The sequence below is a fragment of the Physeter macrocephalus genome, chromosome 1 (assembly GCF_002837175.3).
Source record: "Physeter macrocephalus isolate SW-GA chromosome 1, ASM283717v5, whole genome shotgun sequence".
Taxonomy (NCBI): domain Eukaryota; kingdom Metazoa; phylum Chordata; class Mammalia; order Artiodactyla; family Physeteridae; genus Physeter; species Physeter macrocephalus.
In genome coordinates this window covers 45954321-45981897 of record NC_041214.2, presented here as the reverse complement: position 1 = coordinate 45981897, position 27577 = coordinate 45954321, and the positions used below count along the sequence as shown (strand labels likewise).

General features: G+C 40.1%; 1 protein-coding gene and 1 long non-coding RNA gene across 3 annotated transcripts in view; one reads left to right on the top strand and one right to left on the bottom strand.

The window, feature by feature from the left end:
* Positions 1 to 27577, bottom strand: part of UBE2E2 (ubiquitin conjugating enzyme E2 E2) — a 384777-nt gene that overhangs the window by 330059 nt on the left and 27141 nt on the right. The window lies entirely within an intron of this gene.
* LOC114486370 (uncharacterized) lies at positions 18640 to 27498 on the top strand. The gene is made up of 3 exons (XR_003680019.2): positions 18640 to 20565; positions 25710 to 26024; positions 26644 to 27498. It is a non-coding gene; the product is annotated as an uncharacterized lncRNA (long non-coding RNA).

Sequence of the window (27577 nt, the reverse complement as noted above, 5' to 3'; positions counted from 1 at the left end):
GCACAAACCCATGTGCCCTGCATCGGCAGGCGGACTCTCAACCACTGCGCCACCAGGGAAGCCCATCACTCTGCTTTTTATCTTCACTTTTTCCTTCTCCGTTGGTTCCTTCTCCTTAGCATACAAACAGTCTCAAGCCTCCTCAAGGCCTTATACAAAAATCTTCCTTCAAACCTGGGGTCTCCAGCTCCCGGCTCTCTCCTTCTCCCCAACACAACGTGCAGCTACAAGAGCAGTCTACACACGGGGTTGCCAATTCCTCACCTTGCGCTCACTCCAGAACCCAATATATTGAGGTTTCTACTCTGCAACACTCCACTGATGCTGTTCCTGCTAAGACACACAAGACCTGTCTTTGAACGCAGTGGACACTTCAGTCCTCATCTGACATGTCATCTCTCTGCTGCATTTCACAGGACTGAAAAACTCCTTCTTACTGGAAATTTACCTTCTTGGCTTCCATGGTAGTCCCCTGCCTGGGATAATTACCCATTCAATTGTAAGCTTAAAAAAATGAACAACTGTCACTACGTGCCTTGTTTATACATCTCAATTTTCAAAACAGAGATGTTAACTACTATCTGCTCATTTGACTTCCGAAGTATACACAAAGCCCAGGATTAACTGGCAAATGTGCAGCCATCTATTCCATTCCTCTGAGTATTTTGGATTTTTAAAAAAATTTTTATTGGAGTATAGCTGATTTACAATGTTGTTAGTTTCTGCTGTACAGCAAAGTGATTCAGTTATACATGTACATATATCCACTCTTTTTTAGATCCCTTTCCCATCTATGTCACCACAGAGCACTGAGTAGAGTTCCCTGTGCTATACAGTAGGTCCTTATCAGTTACCTATTTCATACATAGTAGTGTGTATATGTCAATCCCAATCTCCCAATTCATCCCATCCCCCGCTTCCCCCCTTTGTAACCGTAAGTTTGTTTTCTAAGTCTGTGACTCTATTTCTGCTTTGCAAATAAGCTCATTTGTACCATTTGTCTAGATTCCACATATAAGCAATATTACACGATATTTGTTTTTCTCCTTTTGACTTACTTCACTCTGTATGACAATCTCTATGTCCATCCATGTTGCTGCAAATGCCATTATTTTGTTCCCTTTTATGGCTGAGTAATATTCCACTGTATATATGTACCACATCTTCTTTATCCATTTCTCTGTTGATGGACATTTAGGTTGCTTCCATGTCCTAGCTATTGTAAACAGAGCTGCAATGAACACTGGGGTGTGTGCATCCTTTTGAATTATGGTTTTCTCTGGATATATGCCCAGGAGTGGGATTGCTGGATCATATGGTAGCTCTATTTTTAGTTTTTTAAGGAACCTCCATACTGTTCTCCATAGTGGCTGTATCAATTTACATTCCCACCAACAGTGTAGGGAGGGTTCCCTTTTCTCCACACCCTCTCCAGCATTTATTGTTTGTAGATTTTTTGATGCTGGCTATTCTGACCAGTGTGAGGTGATACCTCATTGTAGTTTTGATTTGCATTTCTTTAATGATTAGTGATGGTGAGCATCTTTTCATGTGTATTTTGGCCATGTGCATGTCTTCTCTGGAGAAATGTCTATTTAGATCTTCTGCCCCATTTTTGATTAGGTTGTTTTTCTGATACTGAGCTGCATGAGCTGCCTGTGTATTCTGGGGATTAATCCCTTGTCAGCTGCTTTGTTTGCAAATATTTTCTCCCATTCTGAGAGAGTATTCTGGATTTTATATGTGGATCAAGATACTCTGAGCTACTTGCATGGTCCATCAACATGGTATCTCACTGAACTCTTCTTATCAAATCATGCTTGGGCATTCTGTCCTCAAGTTCTGTTGTGGAATCAAAAAAATGCAGTCCTATTAAACCCATCACCACATATAACATAGGAAACGTTACAGAAGAAATCATTTCCAACATCTCCCAGTGAGTCTCCTCTGGAGGCTCCCACAGGGGGGCTCTATTTGAGGATTAAGTCCTAAGACAAGGGTTTTATATGGTGTTCTCCCATACCCCATTCACCTGCCCCACCATTTTCCTTCTGCTATAGGAAATTCAGAGTCAAATTCATGGTTTAGTCGTAACAGCTGTGGGACCTAAAGACATGAACGTTTCCTTTCCTTTTTCTTCCTGGTTTGGCCACTGCTTCTGGTTTGCATCTCCCCTCTGTACAGACTAGGAGCAAAGGTTAGGCTTCCTAGGTCTGCACCCTGCCTCCATCTCCCAGCACGCTAAACTTTGGCAAGTTACTCAACTCCTCTAAGCATTATTTTCTCAACTGCAAAACACAAATAATAGCGGTCCCTACATCATACGGTCGGTGTAAGGATCATGCACCTAGCTCATGGCAAGCACTCAATAAATGTTAACTACTGCTGTCATTATTATCATTGTGATCATTCACCGCAAATCCTCTGTGGAGAGATGGGAATACAAATGTACAAATAAACTGTAGTCTGGCTCCCCCAGTCTGGAAGCTTGTTATTAAAAACAACAACAACAACAACAACAACAGGGAAGCTGAGGCCTCTCTATTCTAAGGTAGCACCAACCTATGCTGTTTTGCCAAAATTTTAATAAAAAGGGTTAAAAACACTATGACTTTGGTATTATTTTAAAATATATAAATATCTTTTAAAATCTTACCGTGTGTCCTAAACCTATCTATGGACCAAGCTTTATGATATTAGTATAAAGTCAAGTCTTTTAGTGTTCCTTTTCAGTCTTTACCAAAATACGATAAAAATCAAAATGACTGAAAAGACCTTTTGCTAAAGCAATTATACTCCTAAAAATGTGAAAACGCTGTGTTCCAACCACCTTTTTTAAAAAACACGTATCTCACAAATCATTACAGCTCTTAAATAAAAGACCCCTCCCCAACTATAATTTTTTAAAAAGATAAGCATCCTTCACTATGTTGACATGATCCTATTAGCATGTTCCAAGAAAGGGACTCAAGGAGCAGCTGAATCTGTTAGCCTATTACTGTCAGAACAGCTAAATATCAATTATGCCAAAGCCGAAACCACTGTTATTGGCAGACGCTCCTCAGAAATTCTATTCAACTTAACTCATTTACCTACTTAAGAAGCTCAACCTAAACATGCAAAAGATCTTTGTGTAAATGGTATCTTTCTATATGGCTCTCATAAACATCAGACTTTACAAACTAATACCTGAGGAAAATCTTTAAATAAATAAAAGATGGAAATCCATGGTTGTTTGCTCACCTAACTCAACTGACATCAAAACGCGCACCCCCTCTGGCCCCCGCTGTCCCAAATGGCTCAGTACATGTGGAGCTAACAGACGGCTGTATCCCAACCACACGTGCTCTCTCACCTGCACGCCCACTGTCCCTCCCCTCGTCCTCGTCACAGGAGGGGAGACACTGATCCAAGAGGTACAGCTCTCTGTCACAACACCAACGCCACACCTGCTTTTCTTCATCAGAAGGAAGGTCTTTTCTACACTTAGAAAACAAGCTAGCACAATTCGAAGAGCTTCATGTTTTCCGAAGCTAAAGACTTTGTCAACTGAAAGTTAAGACTATGCTAAGGTTTAAACAATATGCCCATCCTGGCGGTTTTCTAATAAGGATGTGAAAATGATAGAGTTCTTGCAACCAATTATGTACAGAAATTTACTTTTTTTTAAAAAAGACGGTGGGGCTTCCCTGGTGGCGCAGCGGTTGCGCGTCCGCCTGCCGATTCAGGGGAGCCAGGTTCGCGCCCCGGTCTGGGAGGATCCCGCGTGCCGCGGAGCTTAAAAAAGACGGTATCTCGTATGTGATAAATTCCTCAACTTAATGGAGCTCAATGCCTGGCATCTTGTAAGCAGTGTAAGGGTATGGTAGAATCATTTAAAACCTTAGAAATTATTTGCAAGTCCCTTAGAAATTATTTGCAAGTCCCTTTTAAAGTATGATATTCTGTGTTAGAGATTGTTTGGAACGCACTGGTGCTAGAAAAGGCTTTTGTCTATGCAGAAGGCTAACCACCGAGATGGGTATACTGTTTTTTATTTTATTTTACTTTATCTTATTTATTTATTTATTTATTTATTTACTTATATTTTTGGCTGTGTTGGGTCTTAGCTGCGGCACGTGGGCTCTTAGCCGCGGTGCGCGGGCTTCTCTCTAGCTGTGGCGTGCAGGCTCCAGGGCACGTAGGCTCCGTGGTTTGCGGCAGGCAGGCTCTCTAGCTGTGGCGTGTGTGCTTAGTTGCCCCACATCACGTGGCATCCTAGTTCCCCAACCAGGGATCGAACCTGTGTCCCCTGCATTGGAAGGTGGATTCTTTACCACTGGACCACCAGGGAAGTCCCGGGGATACTGTTTTTTAAATTAAAACTACACTATGAAATATTCCTGGCACTGAAAATAATTTGGTACAGGATAATTTACAACTGTTTTTCAATTCTTAAACATATGTAATATATGGATTAGATAATAGAGTCTTTAAATTTTATAATATACCCACTATGTTTGCCATATGTATAATGACTCATTAAACAAAACAGGACTAACATCCCAGAAATCTCCTTCGCAAATCAGATGCTTTCAAAGACACAAAGACCAGTAATTTTTAACCCAGCAATGTTATACCCATATCTAGGACTCCACTGTGATACTAAGATACTCTTTTAAATGACACTAAGGAAAGGGTAACATTTTAATGTTTTAAAAAAGATATTTACTTTTGTGAGAAAGTAAATTGCTTTTGATAAAGAAATTTAAATCCTCCTTCGTCCCTGAGTCCTCTAGGTCCTGGTTCTCTCCTCTGACAACTTGCTTCCACAAAAAGTCTTCTACACAGAGTGCTTTTGTAAGAAAGAATTCCAAGCAAGCATTATCTTTAATGAACTTAAGTTGGATTTTGCAGTCTGTCCATCTAGTTCCATATATTTTCTACCCATAACTCTTGCTGACATTATAAAGCAGAAAAAAGTAAGTAAACAAAATTGGTGAATTTTACTTTTATTTCTAAATTGGGAAAGTTCTCTAGGCCTTTTTTACCCTGAAATCTTCCACAGAAATCTTTCCTTTAAGGAACTGGATCACTATAAATCTCTTCAAATATGCTAAATCATCCAAACAATTTCCACAGGGTAGATATGATGTAAGGTAATTTTTCTACATATAAACATACACATGCAATAAGCTTTGGTCACTAAATTCTACTCTAAGAAAAACTGCAGCATTTGGGTGATTTTTTTTTACAATGCTGTTTTTTTATGAGAAGAAGTAATACAGTAACAATGCATGGGCTTCCCTGGTGGCACAGTGGTTGAGAGTCCGCCTGCTGACGCAGGGGACACGGGTTCGTGCCCTGGTCTGGGAAGATCCAATGTGCCGCGGAGCGGCTGGGCCTGTGAGCCATGGCCGCTGAGCCTGCGCGTCCGGAGCCTGTGCTCCACAACGGGAGAGGCCACAACAGTGAGAGGCCCGCGTACTGCAAAAAAAAAAAAAAATATATATATATATATATAGTAACAATGCAACATTTTCATTAAATATTTAGAGAAAAGGAAAACAACCTAATATCTTATAAAACCATGCCCCCAAAATAACTTAAATATTACTGTACACAAATGAACAGAGCTACCCTTGGGATCATCTGTGATCACATGCATGTGTATACACACACGCATTTACAAGGATCATCAAGGAAGCAGATATGCATGCACACACACACACTCTTACGAAGATCACTGAGGACACAGACGGTGATTTAGGGGAGCCAATCTGTGTGTTTTGGCAGAGTGGAGACGGCCCTTCAGTGGGCCATCACTCATGAAATCCCACAGAGGTACCGGTCGGTAACATTCATGTTCCTGTTGCATCCATTTTCCATAATCTAAAGTGACTTTTTGTGGCTTTTTTCCCACTACAGTGTTCATCTGAAGAAAGAGATTTCAGAAGCCCTCCTGCGAGGCCATGAAGATGAGCTGTCCCTGCCTCTCTGCAGCCCTTCTCATCCTCCCGGGCACGGCCCTCTGCCCGGAGCCTCCCTACGCAGGTCCGCACAGGGCCCTGCTCATCAGGCGCGTCCAGGGCGCCAGCTCCGGGCTCCGCAAGGCCTCTGCTTGCGGCGGGCACAGAGGGAGCAGAGCACCCTCCGGAAGGGGGGGCCGCCGCAGGGCCCAGGAGAGCCGGCAGCTGTGCCCCCGAGAGGCCCGAGTCCTGGGAGGCCCCACACAGGGATGGGCTGTGGCCGCTTCTGAAGGACCTGGACCTCCTCCCCTGCTCGCTTCTCAAACCCACCCTACTCAGCAGAGCCTGCAGAGAGAGCTCTTTCGTCCCCGCACGCCCACCCCCATCCCCGCACTCCTCGGAGGGGCAGCGATGGAATTTCTGGCATCCGGTTCTGAGCACCAGTGGTGGTGGCAGTCTTTGCAGTAAAGAAGCCCTTTTCCCCACAGGGATGCTGCGTATTTATCCGTCTGCGGCTTCAACCTCTGGCATTACATTAATAAATTCATTTTCTAATGAAACTAAAAAAAAAAAAGATGAAAAACAGATTTCATTGTCGAATCATTATGTAGTACACCTGAAACTAATATAACGCTGCAGGTCAATTACACCTGAATATAAATAAATAAATGGGGGGAGGGAGAGGGGAGTTTTAAAGTAGAGGTACGTGTGATGGGAAGATCGCAGACACTTTGTAGGGGACAGGGCAGGGGTGCCACGCTCCTGGGAAGAGATGACCCTGCACGGACTGTCATGGAGTGTGCGACGGCCTTCCCATGCCTCCCTGATGCCGTCCTCGATAAAACTCACTTGCTCCCTCAAAAACAAAGAGTTCGGATGACGTGACCATCTGGTAGAAAACCATGGAGTGAACTATGGACTCTGGGTGAAATGGTGTGTCGGTGCAAGTTCATCACCCGAGACAAACGTGCCACTCGGCGGGGTGCCAATAATGTGGGAGAGCATGCACGTGTGAGGGCAGCACGCACACGGAAATCTCAGTTTTTCTGGGAACCTAAAACTGCTCTAGAAAATAAGGTGCATTTAAAAAAATTTACAGATACAAAAAAAACACCCGAGATTTCACTTGGATAAAAATGGTCACCTTAAAGCTGCCAAAGACTTTCTGTGTTTCAGAATAAGTCTTTTACTGTATACAAGTCAAAACATTATGACAAATTCCTTCTCCCTTCTTGAGGTTAGATCCATTTCTAGAAGATCACCACCAAAAGAAAAGAAATGTGTTTGTTATAATCAACATAATTATAATATATATTTTGGTAGCTCCTTTTACTGTTGTTATTAATAAAACTAAAATAGAAAGGCAAAGTACTTAAAAATAGCCGTTCAAAAGCAGTATATTAAGGTGACTTTTTTCAATAGGCCATGAATCAGCTTAGGTTGTTTTTCTACTTTTTACTATCACTACTAACCCCACTTATATCAAGATCATTTCCAATGCTATGACTCACCTCTCTCATATTCTACTCTAAACTGCTGGTGACATCTCTCCCTTTTTGTCCTACTAGAAACATCTACTATTCCTCATCTTTGCTCCCCTTATGAGGCATCTCCTGTTCTGCCTCTTGCCTTCTTAATCAAATGTTAAGTTCTTAGTCTTATCTTCAGTGTGTTCAATTACATGCTCTAATCTTGCACGTGCAGTTGCCATTCTGTCCTGCTAGCACTCGGATCCCATCCCTGTGCTAGGCTTAGCCTCCTTTATCAGCATAATTAACTCAGACTTTACAGAGCCATCACATGGTTATATATGTACTGTCATCTCTTCTCATTAACCTTTTCTTTTTAAATCCATTTCTAACACTCATTTCTCCTAGGAAGAGAATTTTATTTTTTTAATGGCAGTGGCTGAACAGATGAAAGACACAGATCTAAATGAAGAAAAGCAAAAATACAGAACATAAGGTATTATACCAAGTGTAGATTTCTTTCTGATTATTAATTTTACAATCCTGGAGGATGAAGAAAGATGACGTGAATGACAACCTGTATACTATAAATTTTCCATAAAATACTAATATTTTCTCCAAATTAAAAAAAGAGATGAAAGTGATACTGACACGTTCAGTACTAGATATTGAGTATTTTTTGGATTCAAATGTACCATGAATCTAAAAAAATAAGAAGCCAGAAGAAAGTCCTAATATATTATACTTTTCTTCCCTTCAGCAGGGTAAGGCCATGAAGCTAACCAGGAGACAGCTGTGTTGTTGCAGACCCTCCCTCACAGACTGGCCCTTAGACAGCGACGGAAGAATGAAAGCTCAGCTCATGGTCTGATTTAACAAGCTTGAGGCGTGGGAGCAGTGAAGGGCGTCCTGCTCTAATGGAAAAGAGCTGGATGGGAAAAGATCACCAAGAAAGGTCTTGGCCTGCGCCATGTGCTGTGGCTGTCACTGCATCCATCCCACTGAGACAACAACCTGAGGCTAGGAGAGTTCTGGCTTGGCCTCTCCTGAAACACAGAGACCCACACAGAAGAGCCGAGGCTCAGGAGTTACTAACAGTTTCTCCCCTAAGCCCCATCCACCTAGAGGAAAGGTCCATACACGGTCCATAAAAACACCTATCCCCAAGACCCAAGGTGGGGAAATGGAGAGATAACTAAGTTGGTGCCACATCCTTCTTGGTTCACAACACCCAAATAAATAGAGTTCTATTCTTTTTTAAGTGCCTGATGTTCTGTCAAAACATGCAGGTGGGTTAGGAAGAACTGAAATAAACTGCATATTACTCAAGCTAGATGAGATGCCATGCTAGCAACCTCTGGGGGAATAAAATGAAAATGGACAATGATGAGAAAGTGATTTTGTGTGTGGCGTGAGAGCGTGTGTGTGTGTGTGTGTGTGTGTGTACACGTGTGAGCCTTAGAACCCAGTAAAGCTTCTAAGTAAACAACTAAATATCAAAACAATATCTAATGCACTGCATTAAAACGTAGAAAGAACTGACCAAAACATGCAGCCGTGCACTGACCTAATTTAGTATTATTATAAGAATTTATATATCCCACTAATTTCAAAAGGACTTTATTAATTGCTTTCAAAGAAATTGACATTAACCTCAAAATCAACACTTTTCTCACTTTAAGTTTATAACTAAGAACTAAAATGCTCTTGATTAAATAACATATCCTTCAGGAATACAGTTTGAACTAACTTGTTTTTTGTCAAAGAAGTTACTTTAGTTTATATTACTAATAAAAATGCACACAGGCACATGTACATCTTGTTATGCAACATCGTTTAAAATAAAAGAATAATAAAAACAGTAATCTAAATCGCCAAGCATTCAATATGACAAGGCGTTCAAATAGCTAAAATAAACAATTATCACTTTAATTAGAAATATCATGATTATAAATACAATCCTATTAATTTCAGTGACGTCTTTCCCATATACACTGAAAGTATGTACATGCTAAAAACTTTGTAATCCAAAACTTATAAGAACAAGAGAAAAATTAGGTGGCCATAACTCGTGCCAGTTTTATTTCTAAGAGCACGCAAACAGAATGACATCCACAGCTGCCTCATGGGATTAAGATGGGCAGCGTCACTGGCTTTTCCTGAAGTTAACTTCAAAGGCTGGTTTGGGAAAGTAAGTTTGCTGGTAAGTACTCTCAAATGTTGCTATGCTGGAGTACTTCATTCCCAGCTACCAGGAAATTTACCCAACAGTAAAATAGTTTAGATTAAAAGAAGTTAAATCTGCTGAAAATCAAGATAAAGACCTGCATGTGATAAAAAGCAAACGGTTCAGAAGCTCATACTTTTGTAAAACAGAAAACAGGAGAGCACTTAGACCTATCAACCACTTCCCACCTTGACCAGTATCAATTATTTGGAAATGTCCTTTCTCCCTATTTTAACTCTTTCTATACCTGTATTTCTCAGTTCCCTTTAGCTGCCTCACTAAATTCCTGAATTTTTGCTTTTTGCTCATATAGTATATCATTAATAAATAGTAAACCTATACCTTTTACCTCTTTTAAATTGTGCTGTTTTAAAATCAAATAAAAGCTACTGCTTAAACTGCCCTTCACTATTTCCCGACAAAGTGTTCTTAAAAAAGATGTGTTGAAAATGGCCAAGTTATGCAAAATCATAAACCATCTAGGCAGCATTGGCTTATCCTTCTCATTAGCAAATTTCTTTTAAACATAGTCATATGTTTCCTGACATATCATGAGGCACAAGAAAAAATGCCTTAAAGAAACTAACAGAGCCCCCAAATCCCTTTAAGACTGTCTAGCTACCTGGAGAATCATCTGGCTACACCTGCCTTTCCGGAGTGCTCTTCTCCTCACCCTCACCCTCTCCCCTAACTTCCATTTATCCTTCAAAGCTCAGCTCACACAAAGCCTCCTACAGCAAGTCCTCTTTGGTCACTCCTTCCCAGCCAGAATCAAAGAGCCCCCCTACGCCCATGTAATCCCGTAACATCTCATGGTTTCCTTTAGAACAGCACAATGTCTGAAATCAGAATTTCGTGAAAAGGAATTTTAATACGGCCAAAAAGCCCTTAACATACAAATTTAAGCCAATATACTGGATCTTAGTAAATTCTTGGTCCCCACACTGGACTACATGTTCCTTGAGAACAGAACTTTGTTCACCTCTGTATACCTAGTCACTTGCACAGACTAGCAGGGACCAGCTTCTCAAATACCGGCTGGCAACTCCCCTCTCGCTGCCACACAAACACCTTCTTATTTACAATTCCAGAAACACATGGCAACCTGAATGTCCCCTAACCCAGGGGGACATCCGTGCCTTCACTCATGCTATTCCCAGTATCTTCCTTTCATTTACTTCATGGATCCTCTGCTGCCTTCAGAGGATCCATGAAAAAAACACTGCTTATTTCATGACCTTTTATCATCCTTCAAGGTTCAGCAGCCCATCACAACCCCTGTAAAGTCTTCTCTGCGTCCCTCAGTCAAAATTCCCTCTTCCCCACCGTTCCGAGTCATTCTTGATATAAACAGTGGTGGAAGTAGTTAATAAAGTGTGACTGAGAGCAGGGTCTAATCAGATGCAAAGACGCTTCTCCTCAACCAAAGCGAAGCTCCCATGGAGCTGGGACCAAGTTCTTCATTCATTCTCACCCCCAGACACATGCCTAAGAGATTTTACAAGCATTCCTCAAATTTATTTAAATAAATACCTAGCTGACCATTCTGCGAGACAATAGTATATACAGAATGTAAATTAATGGTTCTACCATCAAAATGTGAATAAAAGAAACAGCATCTCATTGACAGTTTTAAATTCTGAGACACTTTCAGTGCCTTTAAAAATCTAGTTTATGTATTTCATTAAGAAATATTAACTTTTCAGGGCTTCCCTGGTGGCGCAGTGGTTGAGAGTCCACCTGCCGATGCAGGGGACACAGGTTCGTGCCCCGGTCCGGGAAGATCCCACATGCCGCGGAGCGGCTGGGCCCGTGAGCCATGGCCGCTGAGCCTGCGCGTCCAGAGCCTGTGCTCCGCAACGGGAGAGGCCACAAGAGTGAGAGGCCCGTGTAGTGCAAAAAAAAAAAAGAAATATTAACTTTTCAGACTTCCCTGGCAGCGCAGTGGTTAAGAATCCGCCTGCCAATGCAGGGGACACGGGTACGAGCCCTGGTCTGGGAAGATCCCACATGCCGTGGAGCAACTAAGCCCGTGTGCCACAACTACTGAGCCTGAGCTCTAGAGCCCGCGCACCACAACTACTGAGCCCACGTGCCATAACTACTGAAGCCCATGTGCCTAGAGCCTGTGCTCCGCAACAAGAGAAGCCACTGCACACAACGAAGACCCAATGCAGGCAAAAATAAATAAAAAAAAAAAAAATTTTTTAAAAAAAAAAAAAAGAAATATTAACTTTTTAAGATTCATCTGACTTTGTAAGAACCCAGTATGTACAAAACTGAATTTCAAGAGTCTTCCAGAGCATTTATGTCTCTCTCATGCCAATAACATTTCTTTTTATTGTAGTTCTATCCCACTAGACTAGCAGTTCCTTGAGAACAAGAGCTAGATCTTCTTAAAAAATATAAATCTTTTTATTTAACATTTAAATATTAAAATTAGTATAACACTATTCCAGATAGGCCAGAAGAGAGGAAAGGAGATCTGTAACCTAACACAAGGTATTATAAACTAAATGTTCTTCTTTACCTTTCAAGTTTTTAAAATATATTTTATAAACCTATAATCATATATGACATATAACATGGCCTACTCCTGTTACATGCGCGCGCAGGCTCAGCGGCCATGGCTCACGGGCCCAGCCACTCTGCGGCATGTGGGATCTTCCCGGACCGGGGCACAAACCCGCGTCCCCTGCATCGGCAGGCGGACTCTCAACCACTGCGCCACCAGGGAAACCCTGCCCATTTGTTTTTATTGGATATATAACCATCCAAACTAAGAATTAACTTTAGCCATTTCTCTTCACGTAACATTGTTTATTTTCACATTTTCACTGTTACAAGTAATAGTCTTTATTTTTAATTGTTTTCCATAAGCTAGAGCCCCTTATGCTAAACTACTAAATTAAAGGTTGTGAACATTTCTACCGCTACTGAAGCACATCAACTATTCTTTAAGTTTCTAAGACTGTTTTTTTAACATTACAGAGAACTGCTTGATAACTTTCTTACAAAATTGAGAAACAGGATAATGATTTGAATGTGAAGGTATCATTTATAGCCCACCTACTGCCAAAAGGGTTATAAGCAGATTATAACAAGAGAGTTTATACAGTTAGACCATTAAAATATAAAATGAACAGCAAAACCCAGAGAACAATGGTTCCGTATCTCTTGGGCGGCGGGGGGGGGGGGGTGGAAGTCACTGAAATTTTGAGAAATGCCAAGGACACTCCCCCAGATTCCCATGTGCACACAATTTTACCTACCATTTCAGAGGGGTTCACAAACTCCCTGAAGCTGATACAAAGAGAATGGCTTAAAAACTCCTGCCAGAGAGAACCAGAGGAGAAATTATCCCTATCAAAAGCCTAGGCTAATAAAGTCACTGTAATTAAAATGAAATATAACTCCAAGCTTCCTTGCAGCCAAAGCAAATAGAAAACACAATGGGGTAAATAATTCTCAATGCCTGATAGAAGGAAGCGTGCCAGATTATAAGAGAACTTTTCTCTGAAACTAAATCCTTGAAGAATTTGTCATGTGAATGCTTGTAAAAGGAACACTGAACATTTTAAGAGACAGCTTCATAGGAGATGCAGAAACATTTACCATATAACTGCATCTTACAAAGTGATAAAATATGAGGGAATGATATTAAAATATAGGACTAGCCATCTTTCTGATGATCTAGTTTGATATAAGGTTAGAAATGAGGTTATGCCACCATCTCCAATCTCGTGCTCATTACAGCTTCCGATAACAAAATGAGAAAATTTTCACTGAGTGCAGACCTAGTCTCAGAATCCTCAAAGCAGTCACTCTCCATACACTGGAGTGGGCATTTGAAACCTTTACATAGGACACAGTAATGTAACAGAGAATCAGGAATCAGCACAGAAGACATGTTAAGAGTACAGAAAACAGAGCCAGTCTCAACGTGAATCCTGGCTCATCTACTTAATAGCTGTGTGACCTTCTGTGACTATACTGCAGTTTCTGATCTGCAAGGTTGTAATAACAACAGTCACCACTCTCAGTAGAGTTGTTGGGAATTAAATAAGTTAATATTGATACATATAAGCTCCCAGACAGGGTCTACTGACCCACCTAGAACTGTGAAGATTAAACAGGGTTGGACAGGGTCTGACATATGTAACTTAACTATTATGCAATCCTTCAAGAATATATATGTTTAAAACTTTAGGTTAATATAGAAGCCTTTTTAACTATCAGATTTAATTTAAATGACCTGATTTTTACTTAATATAGACATTTACTATCAAGGTCACTAGAAGCCCTAATCTTGGCTAATTTAACTACATCTACCCTGACTCAATCCCTTGCTTCCCACTTTTTTTCTTTGCCCAAAGTTTTAAGAAGTTGGAAAATACACTAAGTGGACTTAAAGAAAATTGGTTGATTAAAGAGTTATTTCTCTATGCACATCTTATTGAATGTCCAGGATTTTTCAAAGCCATTTGTTCTCGAATGCCTCCATTTGGCTTCAGCTCTGTTGGTCTAGTTAATCTTTAATTCATGTAAAATTACAGCAAAGTCACACCTTACTCCAGAATTAGATTCTGAAGTCATAGTAAATGGTAAAAACTGCACACAGTCAAATTTCCTTTGAACACCTCCTTAAACCAGCCAGTAAAGTGCCATCCTTCAGATAAGCCAGCACAGCCAGTTTTCCTCTAGCGCTGCTCTGATCACTGGCCATTCAGCTGAATACCAGATGAAGGGACTGACGTGTTCCAGAAAGACTGAAGGCACACTCAGGAGAGGGAGCTGTTCGCACTATGAAACACAATCAAGAACTGAAAGAACATCTCCCACCTCTCACTGAAGGATACACGTTCACTGATCAGAAGACAGGAATGGCTGAATGACTCTCGCCTACACTCTTTAGACTACATTTCTCCCAAGCATGCTCCCTCTTTTCTTTATGGGAGATTAAGTATACACAGCTGAACTTAAGACACAATGCATATGAGATAATGTCTGCACTAAAAATTCTAAAAGTAGTTCTGATGCCATACAACTTCAATGTTTATATATTATAGTTTAATTGTGTAACGTGGCACATTCTTTTTTGAGGTTTCCATATGCAAACTGCTCAGGAGATGTTTTCATGCTGAATGTTCTAAATTTTCAATATCCCACTTAGCTGGCAGAACTCAGATTCTGTGGAACAATTTCAAATTTCATGACCTGATTCCCTTAACCTCTCCTTCAACAAGGGATTATAGTACAGAATTAAGTTGAAGTCTTAGGGAAATTCCACAGAAATTTCTTTCCTACCTGTAAAAGTGAGAGGAATACCGGTGAGGATGTGGGGTAATTCAGATCACATTGCCTAGTGAGTATTCCCACGTTTAGAAACGGAATCAGATGCCTGTCATTAAGGCAGTCATCTGATGGAATCATCTACAGAAAGGTGTGAAGCTGGGGTGCATCAGGCCAATCAATAATTGCCTTGCTGATGGAAGAAAATGTATTCAACTACAAAAAATGGGCAACATGATCTATACTTCTGCAATAGAGAGAAGTGAGTACAAAATTTATTAGAATTGGGAACTGCACACAGAATACACTTGCTTGGTATGTGCAATGGACTCTTCTAAAGCTTTACATTAATCAAAAATTTTACACGGCAACACTATCCTTTTAAAATACAACACTTAGACTTTTACAACTTACGAGCCTTTAGGGTTGCTATTTGGGTACAATGGAAAACCAAACTGAATTTGCTAGTGACTTTTTACAAATTACTGTTTCTCTTGTAAAAGGAGCAGGGGAGGAAGAAGTAGTAAATGTCCGCAGAATTACTTTATAAGCTAATTTCTGGGGGAGAGGTGCAACGGGAAGTGCCTTTGCAAATGAACCTCTATATTCAGCCCACTGTCAAAAAGATGCCTTTCCAATACTCTGGAAGAATTCTTCTTCTTTAGGCCCAAACATCTCTGCTTAAAAAATGATATACCCATAGATATATGTAATATGGAAAAAAGTTATTTTCTGATTTAAACATCAGATAATGAAGAACAAGATATTACAGTACCAGAACAATAATATGTAAAACTAGTCTAGTTTTATAATGTTTCAGCAATTAATAAATTCTCTTATTTTTTGTAGCCTTTGGGAAGGGTCTTTTGAAAAATGGAAAAAAAGAATGAAAAGTCTAGAAAGTCCCCACCGTGGTGGAGTCTATTCACTTAACAAGTAGTGACTGAATACCTACGAAGTGCCAGGCAACGATCCACGTGCTTTGTCATGCCCTCTCGTAAAATTCTCAGGGAAGACAGACGCACATATGCCACTGTGGTTTAAAAAAGATTTGATGAAATGTTTCATTTTTTCATTGATTATAACCAGGCAGTCTATGCTCAAAATACATTTTATTGCCTATTTTCAACAACCTGAAGCTTCTTGCTCCTCCTTTTGAAAGCTGTCCTTTTATTCGTCCATCCATTTATCCGTAATTGCCCAACCATGGGTATAATTACTGGGGAAGAATGAAAGATGTAAGTATGTAAATATGCAAAGACAGTTTCTGGACTTAAAGAGGCATGGTTCTTTGTCACTTTAGAAAGGTCAAGAGGGAACAAAACCAATCATGTGGTAGATCTAAGAAAAGGTTTAAGGTGCTCAGATAACTAACATATATGAAAGTGCCCTTTAAAACTATAGGATGCTTTTCTAATGTAATATATTATTATTAAACAAAATTGCTTGTTTACTCTGATGGCTTCAATTATTCACGCTATTATTATGAACATCAAGAATCCCCTACTAACCTGAATTGGTACTTTTAAGAACCAAATAAGGCCTATCATATCCTTTCTTGATAAGTTTAGTTGTAGTATTTATATTTAACTAAAGATATCCAACACTTTGCCAATTCAGTCAAGTTTGAAGAACTTATATCCTCTGAGGGTTTCTAGTCATTTACTATGATTTAGCAGAAAGAAAATGGGATTTAAAGTTAGGATTTGAATCTTGGCTTTGTGTGACCTTCAACAATGTAATCTCTCTGAGATTCGGTCTCCACAACTGCACGAGGGCGAAGATACCTACCTGAGACAGATGTCATGAAGATTAAATAAATGAGAACATGACAATATTCAGCATAATGTCTATCACATACGAGAACTCAATATTCCCTTTTACTTTCTTTAGAACAATGTATAACCTATTTATCATTATCAGTTACATACCCTCTTACCAGACAATAAAACCTTTGCAGGTTTTTTTCATTTATGACTCCATTCTTATGTAAATGGAACTGTAATCTCATTATCTTTCACTATCTCATCTTTTTTTGTTTTGTATATCCCCACAGTGCCTAAAATACTGGCTAAGCACATTTACTACGCCATAATATATAAGTAGGCCGAAAGGGTATTTTCATTTATAAATGTATTTAATAAAAAGAAAACAAGGAGGAGTATCAGAAATCAGGACTCTCCCAGAAAATGTAGGATGAGCAAAGCCCTAAATTCTCTGCACACCACTGCAAATTTATTATTACTAAATTAGTTATTGGAATGCATCATTTTTCTTTAGCTCTAATTCAATAAAATCAGAAATCAAAAAATAATGTGCCTTAGAGTGAATTTTCATTAACTTTCTAACATTACCCATTTGTATAAAAGAGCTCTGTCTTTCAGAACAAAAGTATACATAAACGATTGTATTGGAGAAGGGGCTTTTTGAAAAATGGAAAAAAAAAAGAATAAAAAGTCTAGAAAGTCTCCACTGTGGTGGAGACTATTCACTTAACAAGTAGTGAATACAATCTCCAATACAATCATTTCTCCAAGCAAAGTTTCCATTATTTCCTTATAGCAGTGCAATAGAAACGGCAATTAAAATTAGACATTTTAGTTCCTATTAACTGAAAAATGTAAGCATGTGCTTACAAATTCACGAACCACCCAAAGAAGGCATTATTACAATTGGCCAGCCTCACACACTGCTGTTATTCACTAATCTTCTCTATGTTTTCCTCTTTGAAGCACTGTTCTAGTACTCAGCTACAATAAACAAACCTTGTATAGTTAATTATGCTGCCTTGTATAGTTAATTATGCTGCTGCACTAACAATAAAAAGTTGGCCCTCTTCCACTTTGACTGTAAAAATCTTCATTAAGGAGGCTAATGAACACTAATTTTGAAAAGCAGACTGCACAGTCATGTGACTTGTTAAAAGGAAGAATGTATTTTAGAAAATAAAATTCCCACAAAGCTAGGCACTAATCTATCTTTATATATGAATAATGTATGCAAATATGAATCTGTCAACATACAGTGAGAACATATTACTAAAGATCATTTAGTCTTTCTTGGTTAAGATTTCTGCACAAGGCATATTCATCTTAAACGTTTCTCCTAAGTATGTTAAAAATAAAAAAATAAAAAAATAAAAACTTAAGCATATTTAAATTTTTTCCCACTAAACAATTTACTCTTTTTTTCCATATAAAACTCAGGGTATATGTTTTTCTATAAAATCACCCTTAATAAGTATAATAATGATGAGATAAAGTTGTACAGGTTTGAAAGAAAAAAATCTCTGTGGCTGGAGGAAGGAAACATCATCACGGCTACACCACTGATACACAGTGGCAGCTAAAATATCAAGTGAAAATGAGTAAGTATGCAGTCTAAAGAAAAATCCTGAAGCATCATAATTCTCACAAAAAGGTAAATATTCTCTAAATTGGCATTAGGGGGAACAAAATCTGCTACATCTTATTATATTTAAGTATTCTGAAGAAGACTATTTGGTAAGAAAGCCTTAAGGCCAAGAGAAAGAAATACTAGTTACAGACAACTGATTAAAAAAATTTTTAATACCATAAAGGTATTCAGACATTCAATTAGCCTAACCAATGCTTGAAAAAAGGCTGTAAACTTGCCAAAATAATTATGCCTGAACTAATGGTAGAATAATTTTTTTGCTGAGCCAGAGTACGGTATTATTTTAAACATTAAATAAACTATTTCCTTGAATAAAGCCATTAACTTCAAAATGAGTATATGCCGCTCTTTTGAGGAAATTCAGAATATCAAATACAAAATAAAAAATCAGGTATAAGGTGGGGGACAGGAGACAGGATGTAGGGTAAAGAGCCCAATATTTGAGGTCTAATAGGAAAACTGAGGCTTGTAAATTGAATAAAACATATTTAGAAAAGTGAAACTGTAGTATCTGCCATTATAAAACTGTTGGGAGCATAAAAGATAAAGCATGAGAACTGATACACAGTAAGTGCTCAACAAATGTTAATATTATTATTTATTAGGAAAACTGTTTGTTCTTATTACTGGATCTTGTGCAGCACATGAAGAATAATTTTGTTCACCAAAAACCCAAACCAGAATAGTGTTGAAGGTTTTCTTTGCAGTCCCCTTTTTTTAAACTTCAATAGTTATCTGATCTTTTTTTTTTTTTTTTTTGTGGTATGCGGGCCTCCCTCTGCTGTGGCCTCTCCCGTTGCGGAGCACAGGCTCCGGACGCGCAGGCCCAGCGGCCATGGCTCACGGGCCCAGCCGCTCCGCGGCATGTGGGATCCTCCCAGACCGGGGCGCGAACCCGGTTCCCCCGCATCGGCAGGCGGACGCGCAACCGCCGCGCCACCAGGGAAGCCCTGATCTTTTTTATAGATCTATTCAATGATAACTATTTTCGAGCAAAGCAGTTACGGCAAGTTATAAGAAAATCAGGGGTTTTAATTGCTTTTATTAACCGATTTATTAACCTAATACCGCTTAAATGGTAATCATTCCATTTTTATCATCAGAAAGACTTGTGATTTAGTAGAATGTACTGCTTCACTTTTCAATATGATAATTAACCTTAACATCCACCTGCAAAGTACTCCACAGTCTTAACAGAATAAAATTATCATCATCTAAATCATAAAGATTTAGTAAAAATGGTGAAGGCTGTCGTCCCTGCGACACTGTATTCCTAAGAAGCAAAGAAGACTGTAAAAACAGTTTAAAACACACTCCCATACACTCAAAAAAATAGACTTTCTGTTCCAAAGTGCATTCCAGCTTTGTGGACTGCTCATGACTGTGCCGGAAAATACAGGGTAAAAGGATGCTGTTACTCTATAACCTCACCTGAAGAACAAAGCTCTACGCACAGACCACTCCCTCTGCAACAGACCTTTATTTGTGTGAGAATGATATCCAATATATTAAAAACAATGTTAAAAACCATTGGACCAGGGAGAGGTGTGATGGAAAGGAAAATGAGGGAGGCTTCTCAGGTGCTAGTAATATCCTGGTGCCAACAAAGTGGGCTTCACTGAACAAGTAAATTATCAGTGCCTTCAGGATATTCAGGGGCTAACGGGCGAGAAGAGAATACACATGATCACAAGTAAGTCGCAGAGGAAGTGTCGGCTGTCTAGTCCCATGGAAAGAATTCACAGAGCAGAGTAAAGAAGACTGGGCGTGCTGAGGCAGGGCGCTCAGAGCAGGCTCACTGAAGTGGTATCTGAGGAAAGAATGAAGGTCAGGGAGCAAGTCACGCAGCTTTTAAAAGAAGAGCAATCCAGGCAGAGGACAGAGCCAGGGCAGAGACCACGAGGTGGAAGCACGTCTGAAGAACAGCAAAGAGGCTGATGCAGCAGGCGCAGAGGAATCAAGAGAATGTGTGGTGAGGACAGGGAGATGGACAGGGACCTGATCACTTACCATTTCACAGGTCACTGTAACGGGAATCCAAGGAGTAAAATGATCTGACTTCCATTTTTAAAGGACCATTCTCTCATGTTAAGAACAGACTACAGAGAAGGAAAGACAGAAGTGGGGAGACCTCGTGGGAATTCAAGCAAAAATGAAGATGGCTTGGACCAAAACAGTAACAGCAAGGAAGGCAGCAGTGGCTGGACTCAAGGTATGTTCTGAAGGTCAGGCTAAAAAGATGTGGTGACAGGATGGATGCAGACAGAGACAGAGAGAGAGAGAGAGATCAAGGATAGCTCCAGGTGTTTTGCTAACTGGAAAGATGAGTTGCTATTAACTGAGATGCAAAGACTGTGGATGAAGCCGACTTGGAAGGGAAAACAGGAGTTCAGTTTTGGACTTGTTACTTTTGAGGTGTCTATTAAATATTCAAATGGAGTGTTGAGTAGGAAGCTAGGCATAGAGGTTAAATATTAAATGATAGGGTTTATTTTATAGACAACTAAACAAAAATAAATTTTAAACAATAAGATTAAATCCTAACTTTTAACATCAACTTGACTAATCAATATAATAAATTTTTTCAATATTATTAATCTTTATTTAGTACATCTATGTAATGCTCTATCATTAAAGGTCACAAAAAAAGTGAATATGGGCAAACAGAGGAAATACTTAGGCTATCCAGTCAGCTTAAATAATCACAGCGCAACGATACAGAAGGCTTAATTTGCCCCTATAGTAGATGTATAATGCTTAGAAGTGAAAATGCCCGAAGACTCTGTCAGATTTCATCTGTATCTTTCACTGCAGACACAGTAAGCCCTGCAGGATCATAATGGCATCATAAATGGTACTACTGTGCACCAAAGAAACAAAACTATTTAATGACAGCTTTTCTCCCTAAACAAAATAAGTGGATCATGACTGTTTACTAATGACAACATGGTACAACCAGAATTGAGTATTGATGGTTAATATAAGACCACGGCTACGCAGCTACACACACTGCCGTATTTCAAGCATTACCCAAGTTAGCTGTTTACCTAATAAGATTTTTTTTAATTTTAAAGGCTAGTGCATTAGCACAACTTTAAAACAAAACAAAAATTAATTAACCCTATAAGAATTATGAAGCTAAAGAATCATAATTTAAGTGAAATGGGGGGAGGCAAGATTGTCAATGAAATAAATGAAAAAAGGGAATTACCAGTTAATAAAATGTGAATGTTTAGCCAATTATCCGAACCTTAAATATTAAGCAATAAGGAATAAAGGGAAATTACTGAGACGCCTACTCTCCCAGTCAGTATTTCCAAAATTCCACTGGCTGCTCTGCAATTAAAATATGTATATATGTATATATATACACACACATATATATATACATATATATGTGCGTGTGTGTATGTATGTGTATATATATATAAAAAAACCAAGGACAAGGCTGGTGCCATGGAACAAGAACCCTATATATCTCAAATAATGGAAACTGGGAAGAAGTGGGAATTATACTTTAAAAGAGGAATAAAAGTTGAAATCATTCCAACTCCTTTCCAAAGGGCTCATTTTGCAATTCTATACATTAAGAGGGTATAACTTCTTTCTACTCAAAGTCCAATTATCATCAACCCAAGGATGAAATACCAGCATACCTTTTAGAACCTCCTCTGCTTTATCACCCAATAATTTACACAGCACCAAGCTTACAGATACTCAATGTTCCCTAAATCTGAATTTATTCTGATCTCATCCTTTTCCCTCTTATTTCACCTTCCTCCTTTCATGGGCTCTCTTAAACCTCCCACCCCCATTCAATTTATCTGACTAGCATTTTTTATTATAAAACTGAATGTTTTCATTATGCTAAGTGAAAGAAGCTAGACACAAAAGGCCACACCTTGTATGATTCCATTTATGTGAAATGTCCGGAATAGACAAATCCACAGAGATAGAGAGGGTCAACCAGTGGCTGCCAGGGACTGGCAGCAAGGGACAATGGGAAATGACTGCTATTAGGTTTGGGGTTTCTTGTGGGGTGATGAAAGTGTTCTGGAAATAGTAGTGGTGAGGCTGCACAACTTCATGAATACATTAAAACCACTGGATGACACACTCTTAAAGGGTGCATTTTGTGATATATAAATTATATATCAATTTTTAAAAGACAATACCCCAAGATCCTTTATAGGGCATTAGGTAAAATCCTTACACACCTCAATAACTCAGCAGTTCCATGATCTATCACTGCATTACAGAGTAAGGTCCTAAATGAACAAGAAAATGTTAAACTCAGTATACTCTGTTTTAGAGAGGAGGGAAATGCAAAACTCATTTTAGAAATATAGAAATTTGTAAACTTGAAAGGATACACTTCAGTTGTTCAATGAATTCAGTCATGCAGAACGCTTCATCTTCCAAAAACACACAATTTGACAATTTTTCCGTCTTACTCTTCTTTCTCCAACTATTGCATCAATCCTGTGCACTGGCTTTTAAAAACAGCCTGTCCCCCACTGTCTTCCAGGGGACAATCCCACCCAGCCTTCAAGGTTCATTCTGGGACCCCTGTCTGTCCCAGCCGCCACTAGTTTGTTTCTTTTAACTGCTACCAAACGTATGGCCTGCCTCTGATGGCTTAGCATTATACAATCCTCTATATTTTCAGGGTGCTTTGGTGTCATGGAAGCTTCCATACACGTTGCTGTGTCTGCTCTTTCTTTCACTCTATGAGGTAGGCAGAGTAAGGAAAGACAAGGGGCTTGGTCAACTTCTCAGTGGCAGATCCTGGACTAAAATTGAGAGGTTCTGACTCCAATGAGAAAGAGGTGCTCTAAAGGGTTTTGGTGAATAAATGAACAAGACTGCTAGATGAATTATCTTACTACTTCAGTACACCACACTTGCTTTGTATACCGTCTGATAATTTTCTCTACTTCGAGTGAGTCAGCCTTATTACAACAAGTAAGATTATAAGCTCCTGAAGTCAAGAAGCTGTATCTTACAGTTATCCCACATCCCCAACGCACTAAGGACTTGAAGGTAAGTTGATTAAAAATGCCAAGAGCTACTACCCATGTACACTGAATACACTCATGGCTGTTGAACTGTATCATCAGAAAAGTTTTTCAAACTGGGAAACACTGAAAAAAATTTTTACCTTAAAAAAAAGATTTCCCCTCCCCTCCCAGAAACTTGTATGAGCTTAAAACCAAACTTCAGCTCATGTTATGTAGAAATATTTAACAAATACATTAAGATTCTGTTTATTAATTGCATTATACAGAATATTTTTTAGCTTAAGTAGGAGCTTATACCTTTCAACAACTATTACTCTCCAAAACTACTGATGGTGGTAGGCCCTGCTACAAGACACAAGAACTAAGACAACCTTACATACCTGTGAGAATGAAGCAAAGTACCTCACATAGAGAGTAATTAACATAAAGAACTAAAGATTACAATTTAAGGAGAAAAGACATTTTAGCTGACAATAAATACAACCCCAATTAATGAGCTCTGTAAACATGAAAAAGTAATGAGTTAATTTAGTGATAAAATGTTCATTACAACCTCCTAATGAATTTTCTAATCATCTTCTTTTTACTGACCTCAGCCCAGCTGAGATGTCCACATACAAACGAAAATGGAAAATCGTTATTAAGAGATATTGACCACCAAGCAGTACGCTCAGCTTTTTAGAGAAAAATAAAACATTGAGAAGTTCTCTGCCTTAATAATAATGCCAAAAATAGTTGAGTGCCTCTTACATGCAATATACCATACTGAGAAGTTAGTGAATTACATATATCATATGCCTTCACCATCCTCAAAACAAAGGAAGACAGTAAATGCATGTAACCCTTATAAATAATACTAATTGCATCAACGACTAACAGTTATTGAGCCCTATGTGGCAGGCACTACCATTCAGTCCTTTACATACACTAACTCACATAATTGTCACACAAACTCATGGGACTTTACAGGTAAGGGAACTGAGGCACAGAGAAGTTGTATAACTAGACCAAGAGGTTAAATATAGAAAACCTAGGCAGTCTCTGTGCAAGAAACAACTGTGCAATACTGCCTCTCTAACCCAAAGGAACATGTGCTGTGGGTATGCTGAGAGCACAGAAAATCACAGAACAAAGGTGACATCTGAGCTAGGCCTTGAAGTCCAGATGGAAGACATGGAGAAAAGGCTATGCTTATGCACCTGTGCAGGGAAAGGCTTTCCGACTCTGCTATTTCTATTTGGCCTCTTCACACACGGACACAGGCAGGAACGGTTACAGAGAGACAGGCAAGCCACACACCCACAGGAAATGTCCGCAAGTACACCTAAGCCAACCCTGGCTCTAAAAGCAGCCTTTGCTGTTCTCCAAGCACTACATCCCTGACAGCCCTTCTCAGTGACAAAAGTGAAGAGCACTCGGCTGTGTGTTCCACGAGAATGGGAAGCAGATGTACACAAACTGACATGCAGTCAGCAATGACTTCTTCTCTAGTGAGAAACACACTAGATTGAGAGGCAATAAATAACGACACACACACAACCGGCTGTGGTCAGGCCATGGTCACAGTCGGGCTGTGAGTTCTCAAAAGTGTTCCTAATTCAGCTGGCCCCTGAGCCTGACTGGCCAACATTCACATGGGCAGTATCATGCTTCCCAAGGGGAAAGCCTTCCCTCTTGAGCCCAGCTATGGAGTCTGGTTGAATAGGTAATATGAATCATCTTGAAAAATTACAAAATAAATTACTCTTGAAATCCCAGTGTAACTTGATAGTCTTTATTCACTTATACTTTCCTGGTGGGGAGAGGAATTATGATCTTACTCCACTTTTTATTCACTTAAAAATTTCATTCATGATCAATTTCAGACCCACTCACCAAGAACTGAGTACTCTCCCCTTCCTTCTTGGCTTCAGAGAACCCTCTCTGCTGGCTTTCCTCCTGCTCCCTGGAGGGCCAGCTCCTTAGGCCTCCTTCACGGCCCCTTCTCCTTTACCCATCTCCAAATGCTATGCTTTCAGAGGGCCCAGTCTTGGGTCCGCTTCCTTTCCCATACCCTTTCCATACATAAATGCATCAATTCCTGTGGACTTAAATACCTTTATTACGACACCTCTCAATTGATATTTCCAGCTCTCCATGACTCCAACTCGTGTTCAGCTGCCTGTCTCACATCTCCGTTTGGATGTCTCGCAGACTTTTCCCAGTTAACACAGCCCCACAGGACTCCTGACCCGCTTCCCTCCGCAAATCATCCCTATCCAAGAATAGGCAGCACCCTTTCCCCAACAGACCCAAACCCAACCTGATTGCTCCCTTTCCTGTAACATCCCTCCAGCTCTGCCATCGATCCAGCAGCAAGCCCTGTCAACTTTCCTTCAAGATACACACCTCACTCTACCCTCTTTCCTTCTCCGCTGCCGCCACCCTCATCCAGAATACCGTCCTCTCGCAACCTAAACGTCCCTCCAGCCGGCAGCCAGACCAATCTGCATGAAAGCCCAACCCTGCTCGACCTGGCCCGGCCTCACTCTGCACCTGACCTTGTGGCACAGCAGCCCCAGGCAAGAGCCACAGTCCCCTGAACCCAGCCACACCGGAGCCCTCCCAGCTCAAACACCAAGCCTCCGCGCACTTCAGACTCTCGGCACAGGTGACTTTTGACAGCCGGGGGGGCCTCCACGCCTTTGCTCCACTGGGCGCTCAGTTTCAAGGTCACCTCCAAACCCACAGTACAAGCAGGGCCCCACTCTAAAATTCATCCCGTTTGTGGTCCTCATCGCAACCGTTTTATCTGCTCACTGCCCCCTCCCCGTGACGCAGTTTTGGATTCTTAAATCTAAGTCCCAGTCTGGCCTCACAGCTGAAGCGTAAGCGCCGCAGGGGCTGGAGACCCACTGTCTCGTTTGTAATTGCATCCCAAGACCCAGCGCAGTGCTGACCACACAACAGGCTCCTAGAAAACATTTGTTTAGTGTTAAATGACTACCAATATTAATCTCAAAATACACCCTACTCAGCTTATTTTATTATTCACTTAGCCTAGTAATAGTTATTTTCTGAATACGACAGCACCTTACACATTCTTACTCAACAATGTAATTTTATTTTGCTGTTTCTCAGACCCCAATACCATCCTGAGCCTATTCAAAGGCTTTCCTAGTAATCTCTGACCAGCTGCTTTATCAAACATGATGGTTATTCTTATCCCTCTGACAAATTCTTACTCCTTAACAGTGTGGCAAAATGCATTTCTGCTCTCTCCTACCCAGATTCCAGTAAGCACTTAGAAACTGAGACGCTTATCCTAAGCCGTAGGGATCAGTATGTCAGTAGCCCCTCCTTCCCAAGCCTCCAGCAGACTTCAGGGCATCAATCCCAACAGTCCCTGACTACGCCTATGTTATTAAGGTAATGTTGTAAGCACATAAATATCCATGTAAGCCTGCCTGATCTCCTACCTAGACACGTGTGCTTACTCAAATACACTCTCCACTTCGTAGATCAATCAAAACTCCCCAGCTGGACCCCTAGTTGATCGGCCTGACCACGGAGGAGCTGAAGGTCACTGGGTGCATTTACATGTATGTGTCCAACCGAACATCCATCTCTGACTACCTTCCACACAGAAGAGGGAAAATCTGCTCAACCAAAATTTACCATCTCTAAAATCCACAGTCAGGAGTCCCCTGCTGGCTGATTACAAAGCTACACTCAATTTGGTCACGTCCCAGTCCAAACCCCTAACTTCCTAAAATGATGGCAAGCAGGGGAATAACCAAATGTTTCAAGTATGGAGAACGATGACGTCAGAAACCATGCAAAACTCTATTTCTCTGTCAGCAGCCAACCCACTACCCCACACCTCTGGTGAGCTCAAAAACTGGAAGAACTGTTAACAGTTTTTCCCTGCTTGAAAGTTGGACACATCTGGCCCGTACATAATTTGGAGAAGGAGAAAGAATCAATTTTAGATAGCTACCATATGATCATCTTGATAAATACTTACTAAACGTTTTATCACCTATATTTACATATTTGGGGAGACTACCCTACATTTATTACTTAGAACACTTTGTCCATTATATTATTCAGAATACTATCTATAATTCATATTCCATGGTTTTTTTTTTTTTTTTTTTTTTTTTTTGGCAGTACGCGGGCCTCTCACTGCTGTGGCCTCTCTCATTGTGGAGCACAGGCTCC